Below are 9,180 nucleotides of genomic sequence, written 5' to 3'. Positions count from 1 at the left end.
ATAGGAAACAAATCCAGGTTCTCTGGAAAAGCAGTGTTAAATGCTGAGCCACCTATCCAACCTTCAAATTATATGTTCTTAACCTTTTAAGAAACAAAGGAATATTAGTAATATTTCCTTACAAATTTAAATGATCATAAAATTACCCATACCTGCTATGCATTTTCAGATTACATATACTATTTAAATAATTTTTGACACTACTGAACTAAAAAAAGAATTACAATGTGTACCTCAAAGTGATGATACAAAGTAAAAGCCAAAATAACTGTCCAAAGGTGAGTTGAACAAAGATATCACCAATGGAATTGCGAACGTGGGCCAGGAAAATCCCATGAAGCCTCAATCCTCCACAAAGGACTATAGGCAAGAGAGAAAAGTTGGGACAGCACAATAAAAACTAATGACAAAAAGAGGCCATGAATTTGAAGGAAAGCTGGGAGAGATATATGGGAAAAATAAGAAAGAGGAAAATGAAGAGGGGAATGTTATAATTTCAAACATAACAAAAATTAGAAAGATAGTCTGAATGAAAGTTTAAGAACAAATAGCATTCCAGTTACGTTATGAGTAGCAGAAGGAAGAAAATTGATAGGAACAAAATTGTAGAGGAGATAATGAAAGGACCAAAAGTCTACAATGAGTAGGAGAATGAAATAAAAGTGCAAAAGACTGCAACACAGGGGAAGAAGAGGTGTTAATGAGAAAGAATAAAAGTAGAGATGGACAGCAAACTGTGTGGATGCATCAGAGAAGAAAAACATATGATGATAGTTATATAGATGGAGAAAGGCAGAGACAGAGAGATAAGAAAAAGAAAAATGCAATAATGGGTCTATATCTTTGTGTTGTTTCAAAAAATACTAATAAAAGTTTAAAAATTGATTTGAGAAATGCTACTGATATTCAGGTGATAGGTTTTTTTTTAATTTTTTGACTCATTAGCAATTACAAATTGAATAATTAAATGTTGGTTGAAATCTAGACTAAGGAGATGGGTTTAATCAGCAATTTAAAAATAATTATTAGAATGGTGATCATTTGTGCATTTCAGAGGAATTAATATGTACAGGAACATATATTTAGATCACAAGGAAAAAAGGAGTACAATTGAAATACAAAAATCAAAAGATTTTTTTGGAAACAAATTAGGATGATATATTATCATGAAAATTAAAGATGAGGAAACTTAAACACAGGTTAATACATATTTAAGTGTCATATTAAGATTTGGATACTTGCAGAGTATGTTGAATAAGTAAAATGGGGCAGGGTAATTTTTTGCATCATTCATTAGGTAATGTGACAATGCTCTATAAAGCAAAATTAATGGGATGTATACTAGACATGATGGTTCAAACTTATTTATGAATAAGCAAGTTAATGCTAACCCTGAGGATAAGGTTCCTTGTGTACATGAAAGGCAGAGAAGGAAAATGAGATAGGCTCATTTCAAAAGGAAAACAAGCAAGAGTCAGGTACAAGCATGACACTGTGTATATGAGCCTCCAATATGTAATATTGTTTTTTTAAAAAAGGACAGTCTCCAAACTACAGTGCATAAAATCACATAAGTATAAATTACATAAGTATAAATGTTTAAACATCAGAAAAATAAAAGAAAATAAGAAAATGTTTATTTCAGATAGAGATATTGAGGCAAGGGACATAGTTCATTGACAACCTACTTTCTTACCATGCCCAAGGCCTTTGGTTTAATATGTGGACCTTCCAAGTGGCTATAAGTGTTATTTTGCCAGAGTTTATGAACTGGCAATTTATTTGCACTCTGAAAATAAAGGCTTTTATTGCTTGTTTGTAATTTAATTCTGGCTCATTATGGGCATCTTCCTTTCATATGTTCCAAAATCATCTTCATTGGATATGTATCCATCTGATAAGATATTATCAGTTAATGACAAAAGACAAAACCCCAAGGGGATAAAGGGCTACATGGTGCCATTATTAATACTCATTAGCCATGTTTTGCATGCTTATGGTATTGTTGCTTTATACCATGCTGGAAAATGTGAAATTCTTAATTTTTTGTTTTATTTGACATTTCATAAGAGTTCTTGAGATGTATTGTCAATTTGATTGGCACGTTCCATATATTACAGTACTAGAATTAAGCTTTCAGGGTAATTTTTTTTATTCAGTTTAGAAAATCTCATTCTAAATGGTGGCCCCATAATTATATTGTTCAATAATTTGTCTTAATATGTGGAGGGAGACTTTAGCAAATTAAAGATAAGAAAAAATCCATTTTATTATTTAATGATACCTTTCTAGTAACTAATTCATCCATCTTATAAAATTAGGGATTTTTTTCTTTTCATTTTATCAAAACCACACTGACAGGAATCAACCACATACTCTTGATAGGTGCTGTTGGAAAAACAGCAATGTAAAATACCATAGTTGCATTTAATAGACATGAAGAAATAATAAAAGACTACAGTAATGTTTTAAAATATTTGGATAATTTATTTCCAGTATAATAACCATGAAATATTTCCATATTGGAGATAAATATCTACATAGATCCATGTGCATTCAAAAATTACAAATTAATGTAAATATAAATAAATAATAGCAAAATATTCAGTGTTGTTACTACACTTATTAAATTGTCAGCTACTAAAGTTTTAATTACTTGATCCTTCTTTGGCAACATAGGAGTGCAGCATTTTATGAATGGTATGCCTTTCTAAGAACTTTCTGACTATTACAAAGATTTTGAATAATTTTCTTTTAAACATACACAGTATTTTTTTATTTATCCTTGTGTTTGAAATGTTTCAAATGGGATATGACTATATTTTAAAAACTGGCATGTTTATTTGGATATAAGTTTTTATTAGAATTTAGGAAACATGTGGAAGAGTAGATCTAGAGGAAATAATCTTTCTTTTGCAAATAAAAGGTTGTAATGTTTCAAGTATTCTTCATTAAGCAAGTAAGAAATAAGTTTTGCTTAAGCAATTGATATCTAAAGTAAAATTTTATGTTTTAAAACAAGAACAATATCATAATAAATCTATCAATCAAGAAATTGTCTAGTCTACTAGGCACATGCTAGAAATGGAGAATGACTTATACATTATTGAATCAAAACCTATAGAATTATCTTCCCAGTTAAATGGACAGGTATGCTCAGCAAATCCTCTATCATAATTCACCTAATAGTGTTGATGACCTGCCATGCATGTAACACTTAACTTTGTAGCAGTAGAGGATATTTAGAAATATTACACACAGTCCTGTTACATAAGAGGTGTCTATTTTAACTGGATATAAGTCATGACAGTAGAGGATAAATCACTCTACAAGAGAAAATCATGAAACTAGACAACAATATAAAGAATGATCACAAACATTGTGTGATAAGTGATGGCAGAGATGCATACTCTAGACACATCATGAAAGAAAATGTCATTCTTGCTGGTTATTCATTATGATTCTTTATCAACTAGTTCCAAAGCATTAGTCAAATATATGTAAAATTATTTGGAACTGTGTGTATCATTTCTGTATTTGTAGACAATTAAGAGCTTGATTGAAACAATAGAAGAAAAAGTTTGATGTAACAAATAAAATAACCTCTACATTTGTTTTAGCAAATCATGATTAATGTATGTACTTTTCCTAATTTTCTAGACAAGATATGAGAAAATCTTGTCTAATCATTATCTTTGCTTGGACCACTTGTTTATCTGGAATCTGGAAATGATTTTAATGTTACTTGTCTAAAGATCCTGGGTAGCACTCTGTATGAACAAAGTCTTATGTCTAAGCTTCTAACACTATCAGCGTCATTCTAGATATAACAACCTCCTTATGATGGAGAAAAACCTATAGTCCAAATTGGGAAGGCAAACTTATGGCCATGTCACCTTTTCTTCAGGGCTGATAGCATGCCATTCATCAAATATTGAATACGCATGAGACAACAGCATGGTATCCGAAGACAAAATAGAAATTATTACATATATTTCAATTGGATGGAAACTAGATTTGTAGTATTGGATTCTGATCATAATATTGAGATTCAAAGCTAATTCCAAGAGAACTTGATATAGTTGAAATTTCTAGTTTTGGAGAACCACACTATTAAGGATGCAGTCCCTCATACCTGGATAGCTCTTCAGTTGTAGGCTTCCCTTTCTCAGTAGATCTTCCCTTTCTCTACTTGACATTGTTTGGAGAATGTCTCTGAGCATAGATGCCTGACCTTATTTGAAGGATGACCCTGCACAGACAGAGCTTCCTTAAAGTGCAGCATGATTCATCACATGAGTCTTGTCACTTCTAGTTCATGTGATAATTAGGTACTGTGTTAAGACCAATCAGATTTTCTTATGTATAACCCAAAGAACCTTTATATACACCTGGAACAATTAAGTGATCTGTTTTTCTGAAACTGACTTCTGGATGTTCTTTCAGCCATACTCATAGTTGTCTGAACACTTCTTGCTTCATCTGATCCCTTTGCCAAATGGGCCAATGTCCAATAACACAGAGCCAAAGGGAAATCCAAAGCTGGCACTGGAACAAGGTCTTCTGAAATGTATAGAGTTTGTGATAATTCTTCTTAGGGTAAAGACATTTTCCACTGAATTACTTGTCTAAAAATTGTGTCTCTTTTCCTTTCTTTGCTTTACTCTCAGTTTGCACCTTCACCAAGGAACCAGATATGGTTTGTGGACAACTGAAGCCTCATGGTTAAGGGAACTCCCCAACATTTTCAGAAGGTCTGCCTAACTTCTTTTAGAATCCTGAGAGCCCAACTTTATATAGGCAATAAATCTTTCACTGGTCATAAAAACCTGATAATGGAGAAACCAGTTAAAAATTGCTAGAACAGTTGCTAGTCTCTTAAATCTGTGTGAAGACTTGTGCTCATTGGAGCAGTTTTAATCCCCTACTGGCCCCAGGAATGTTGAGTGCTATTGAGTACACTTCCTTTCTTTTCTGTAATAGGGAACTCAACATCACTTCAGAAAAAATTTTGAATCCATTCCCTTAGAGTCTTACTTAAACTAAAACAAAGTAAAATCTCCCAAAAGAAGCCATTGAGCAGCTTTGTGGTTTAGAGATGGTTAGAACAATTATCCCCAGTCACCTCAGCCACTATGTCCCAGGGATGTAGATCTTCTACCCACAGGGATTTTTCCCATTAATCTCAGGTATCAAGACAATATCTTACCTGCTATCTTGGTACCCCTTCCTGGCAATATTTTGTCTTGCTTGCATATGACATTCACCTCTAAGTAAGACTTCCTATTTTATAAATAGAGGACTAGGTAAAGTAAATAAACATATGTCTCTCTAGTACTGAGGTTGTTATTGAAACTTTGGAAATAAATTTGGTCCATTAGGCAGTCACCAAATAGGACCACAGCAAGAATAACCCCATATCCCCTGCTAAATTAATAAATTGGAACTATGACAAAGTTCAAGACCCCATGTTGCAGCCACCAAGCAGACTAATTCAAAATATTTTAAATAAAGAGAGATTGGACACTGGAAAGGAGATTGTCTACCAAATGACCCAACTGTTCTTAAACCTCCTAAATCCATCTGTCCCCACTGTATGGTAACTTCTCGGGAATTCAGCAGACTTTACTCCCTTTGAGTTACTTTGAAAAGGTCCACTTTGAAAATGTCTACACTCCAGACCTTGAATCATTTAACTCCCTTGTCCATAAGCCCTAGAGAGGGATATTTGCTCACTTGGCACCTTCATACACTTTCCTGAAATAAAAACCAACTGAGGAGCAAACCATGAGCAGGTAAGCCAGTAAACAACATCTCTCTGTGGTCTGCACATCAGCTCTTGCCTCCAGGTTCCTGCCCTGCTTGAGTTCCTGTCCTGACCTCCTTTGATGATGAAGAATGATGTGGAAGTCTTGGCTGAAGAGGAAATAAAAATTGAGCAGGAGGTGGCGAAGGGAATGGATATCTCTACTCGCTCCAAAGATCCTGGCTCTACAGAGAAAATGGCCCCAAAACGGAAGTTCCGCAGCCCCCCACATTCCTCCAATGGCCATTCTCCTCAAGACTCATCAACAAGCCAAATTAAAAAGAAAAAGAAACCCGGCTTACTGAACAGTAGCAATAAGTAACAATCAGAGCTAAGACATGGTCCGTTTTACTATATGAAGCAGCCACTCACCACAGACTCTGTTGATGTACCACAGGACGTACGGAATGACTTCTATTGCTGGGTTTGTCACCGGGAAGGACAAGTCCTTTGCTGTGAGCTCTGTCCCCAAGTTTATCACGCTAAATGTCTGAGACTGACATTGGAACCAGGGAGGGACTGGTTTTGTCCTGAATGTGAGAAGATTACAGTAGCAGAATGCATCGAGATGCAGAGCAAAGCCATGGCCATGCTGACCATTGAACAGCTGTCCTACCTTCTCAAGTTTGCCATTCTGAAAATGAAGCAGGCAGGGACGGATGCATTCCAGAAGCCCGTTCCATTGGAGCAGCACCCCGACTATGCAGAATATATTTTCCACCCCATGAACCTTTGTTCATTGGATAATAATGCAAAGAAGAAGAGATATGACTGCATGGAACCCTTCCTGGCTGATGCCAAGTGGATCCTGCACAACTGCACTATCTATAATGGGGGAAATCACAAGTTGATGCAAATAGCGAAAGTCATCATCAAAATCTGTGAGCACGAGATGAATGAAATTGAAGTGTGTCCAGAATGTTATCTTGCAGCTTGCCAGAAAGGAGACAACTGGTTCTGTGAGCCCTGTAGCAATCCATACCCTTTGGTCTGGGCAAAACTGAAAGGGTTTCCATTCTGGCCATCAAAAGCACTGAGGGACAAAGATGGGCAGGTTGATGCCCGTTTCTTTGGACAACATGACAGAGCCTGAGTTCCTGTCAATAATTGCTACCTCATGTCTAAAGAAATACCCTTTTGTGTGAAAAAGACTAAAAGTATCTTCAACAGTGCCAAGCAAGAGATGGAACTTTATGTGAAGAACATATGGAGGAAGTTTGGGGTTTTAATTACTCTCCATTCAGGACACCCTACACTCCCAATAGCCAACACCAAATGCTGCTTGATCCCAGCAACCCCAGTGCCGGCACTGCCAAGACAGACAAACAGGAGAAGGTGAAGCTCAATCTTGATATGACAGCATCCCCAAGATCCTTCTGAGCAAGCCTCTTCTGAGTGCAGGCGCTGGCCGCAGGATCTCCCTGTCCGACATGCCTTGCTCCCCCACCAGAACGAACTCTCTTGTGCACACAGGCTCCAATGTGGAGCAGGACCCCGAGAAAAAGACCTCATCCAGCCATTTCAGAGCAAGCGAGGAGTCCATGGACTTCCTTGATAAGAGCACAGCTCAGACCCAGTTGAGAGAGTTGAGTAGGAGGCCACTTGGTGCATTCTGGTGTCCGTGGATGCCTCATCCATAGGTGCAAGCAAGCAGGCACCACCAGATCCCACAGATGAGGAAAGTATTCCCAAAGGCCAGCTGGGGCCATTCTTAGAAGCGGGTGGAAATGGCCCCAAACCCTACAGGGCTCGAAGCCAGTGTCAGCATCTTGGCTGTTCACAAATAGTGCCCTGTCACTGTTTGTTCTCATTACGATGTAGTTGAAAGCTTAGTTTTTGATCCCTTTGTGTTAGGGTTGACTTAGATGTGGAGAGAATCGAGGTGAAAATTGTTCCCCTGCCCAGTTATCTCACTTTCATCAGGGCTGGGTTTTGTCCAGCTCTGTGTTGTATTTTGGATATGACACTGGTCTCTAATTGTAGGTCACCCCCTCAGCTGATGTGACTTTGGGGAACTTATTTAATGTCTCTACACGTTAGCCTTCCCAGCTTTACCATGGCAATTGTAACTGACTACATGTAGGCTCTCCTATATGTAGGGTCTATTGAGAACAGAAAGAGTCAGGACCTCACAGTAGGACAAGGACAGTACCCAGGGGAGCGTTGACCATAGAAATATGTTTCCTGGTGATCTCTAATGTACTGTCTACGAGGATATGAGAAGAGACGCAGTTAAGGGGGGATGACCTAAGGAACAGTCCAGACCAGCTAGTCTTGGGTAGGAGGGTCATCCCATCTCCCTCTCCCCTGTGCTGGGCTTACAGGTGTATCACACCACAACTGCCCCATTAAAACTTTCTTGAAATTAGCACATCATAAAATAAAGTGTGTTCGTGAAAAAAAAAAAAACAACAAAACAACTGATACTCTTCCAGATTTTATACTAAGGGCACAAGAGAGTTTAGACAGAAAAATAACAGGTCCTGCAGTCAAACAGTCCTATCTGGGAAGGGTTGACGCCAGAACAAGGACAGGCATACTTGGAACTAAAAATTGAACGTCATAAAAAAAAATGGATCATTGTCACCCAAGACATTGAGACTGCTTCATACCAAACCTCATCTCTTACACAGGGCTTAGCATCCACAACAGAGATGATTTCAAAATATTTTCTTTCATAATTGGTTATTTTATTTACATTTCAAATGTGTCCCCATTCCCAGTTTCCCCTCTGTAACCCACCATCCCACCCTACTCCTGCCTAGATGAGGGTGCTGACTTACTCACCCACCCACTCACTCCCACCTCACCACCCTAGGCATCCTGCTACTCTAGAGCATCAAGATTCAACAGAACCAAGAACCATCCCTCCCATTGATGCCAGATAAGGCAATCCTCTACTATATATGCAGTTGGAGCCATAGGTCCCTCCATGTGTACTCTTTGGTTGGTAGTTTAATCCCTAGGAGCTCTGAGGTGTCTGACTACTTGACATTGTTGTTCATCCTATGGGGTTGCAATTGAAATAAGCTCCTTCACTCCTTCCTGTAACTATTACATTGGTGTTCTCAAGCTCAATCAGATGGTTGGCTATGAGCATCTGCATCTGTATTGGTCAAGTGCTGGTAGACTTTCTCAGGGGACAGCTATATCACGCTTCCATCAACAAGTGCTTCTTGACATCAACAATAGGGTCAGGATTTGGTATCTAGAGATGGGATGGGACCCCAGGTGGGGAATCTCTAGATAGCCTTTCCTTCAGTCTCTGCTCCATTCTTTGTCCCTGCATTTCCTTTAGACAGGAACAATTCTGGGTTAAAATATTTGAGATGGGTGCATGGCCCCATCCCTTAACAGGGGCTGTGCCTCTCCAC

At 37.9% G+C, this 9,180-nt stretch overlaps 1 pseudogene; it reads left to right on the top strand.

The window, feature by feature from the left end:
- The first annotated feature begins 5,918 nt into the window (after positions 1 to 5,918).
- Positions 5,919 to 7,446, top strand: LOC114638396 (annotated as a pseudogene).
- The last annotated feature ends 1,734 nt before the right edge of the window (positions 7,447 to 9,180 follow it).

The sequence above is a fragment of the Grammomys surdaster genome, unplaced genomic scaffold (assembly GCF_004785775.1).
Source record: "Grammomys surdaster isolate TR1022 unplaced genomic scaffold, NIH_TR_1.0 125584, whole genome shotgun sequence".
NCBI classification, from domain to species: Eukaryota; Metazoa; Chordata; class Mammalia; order Rodentia; family Muridae; genus Grammomys; species Grammomys surdaster.
This window is presented reverse-complemented; position numbering and strand designations above follow the sequence as displayed.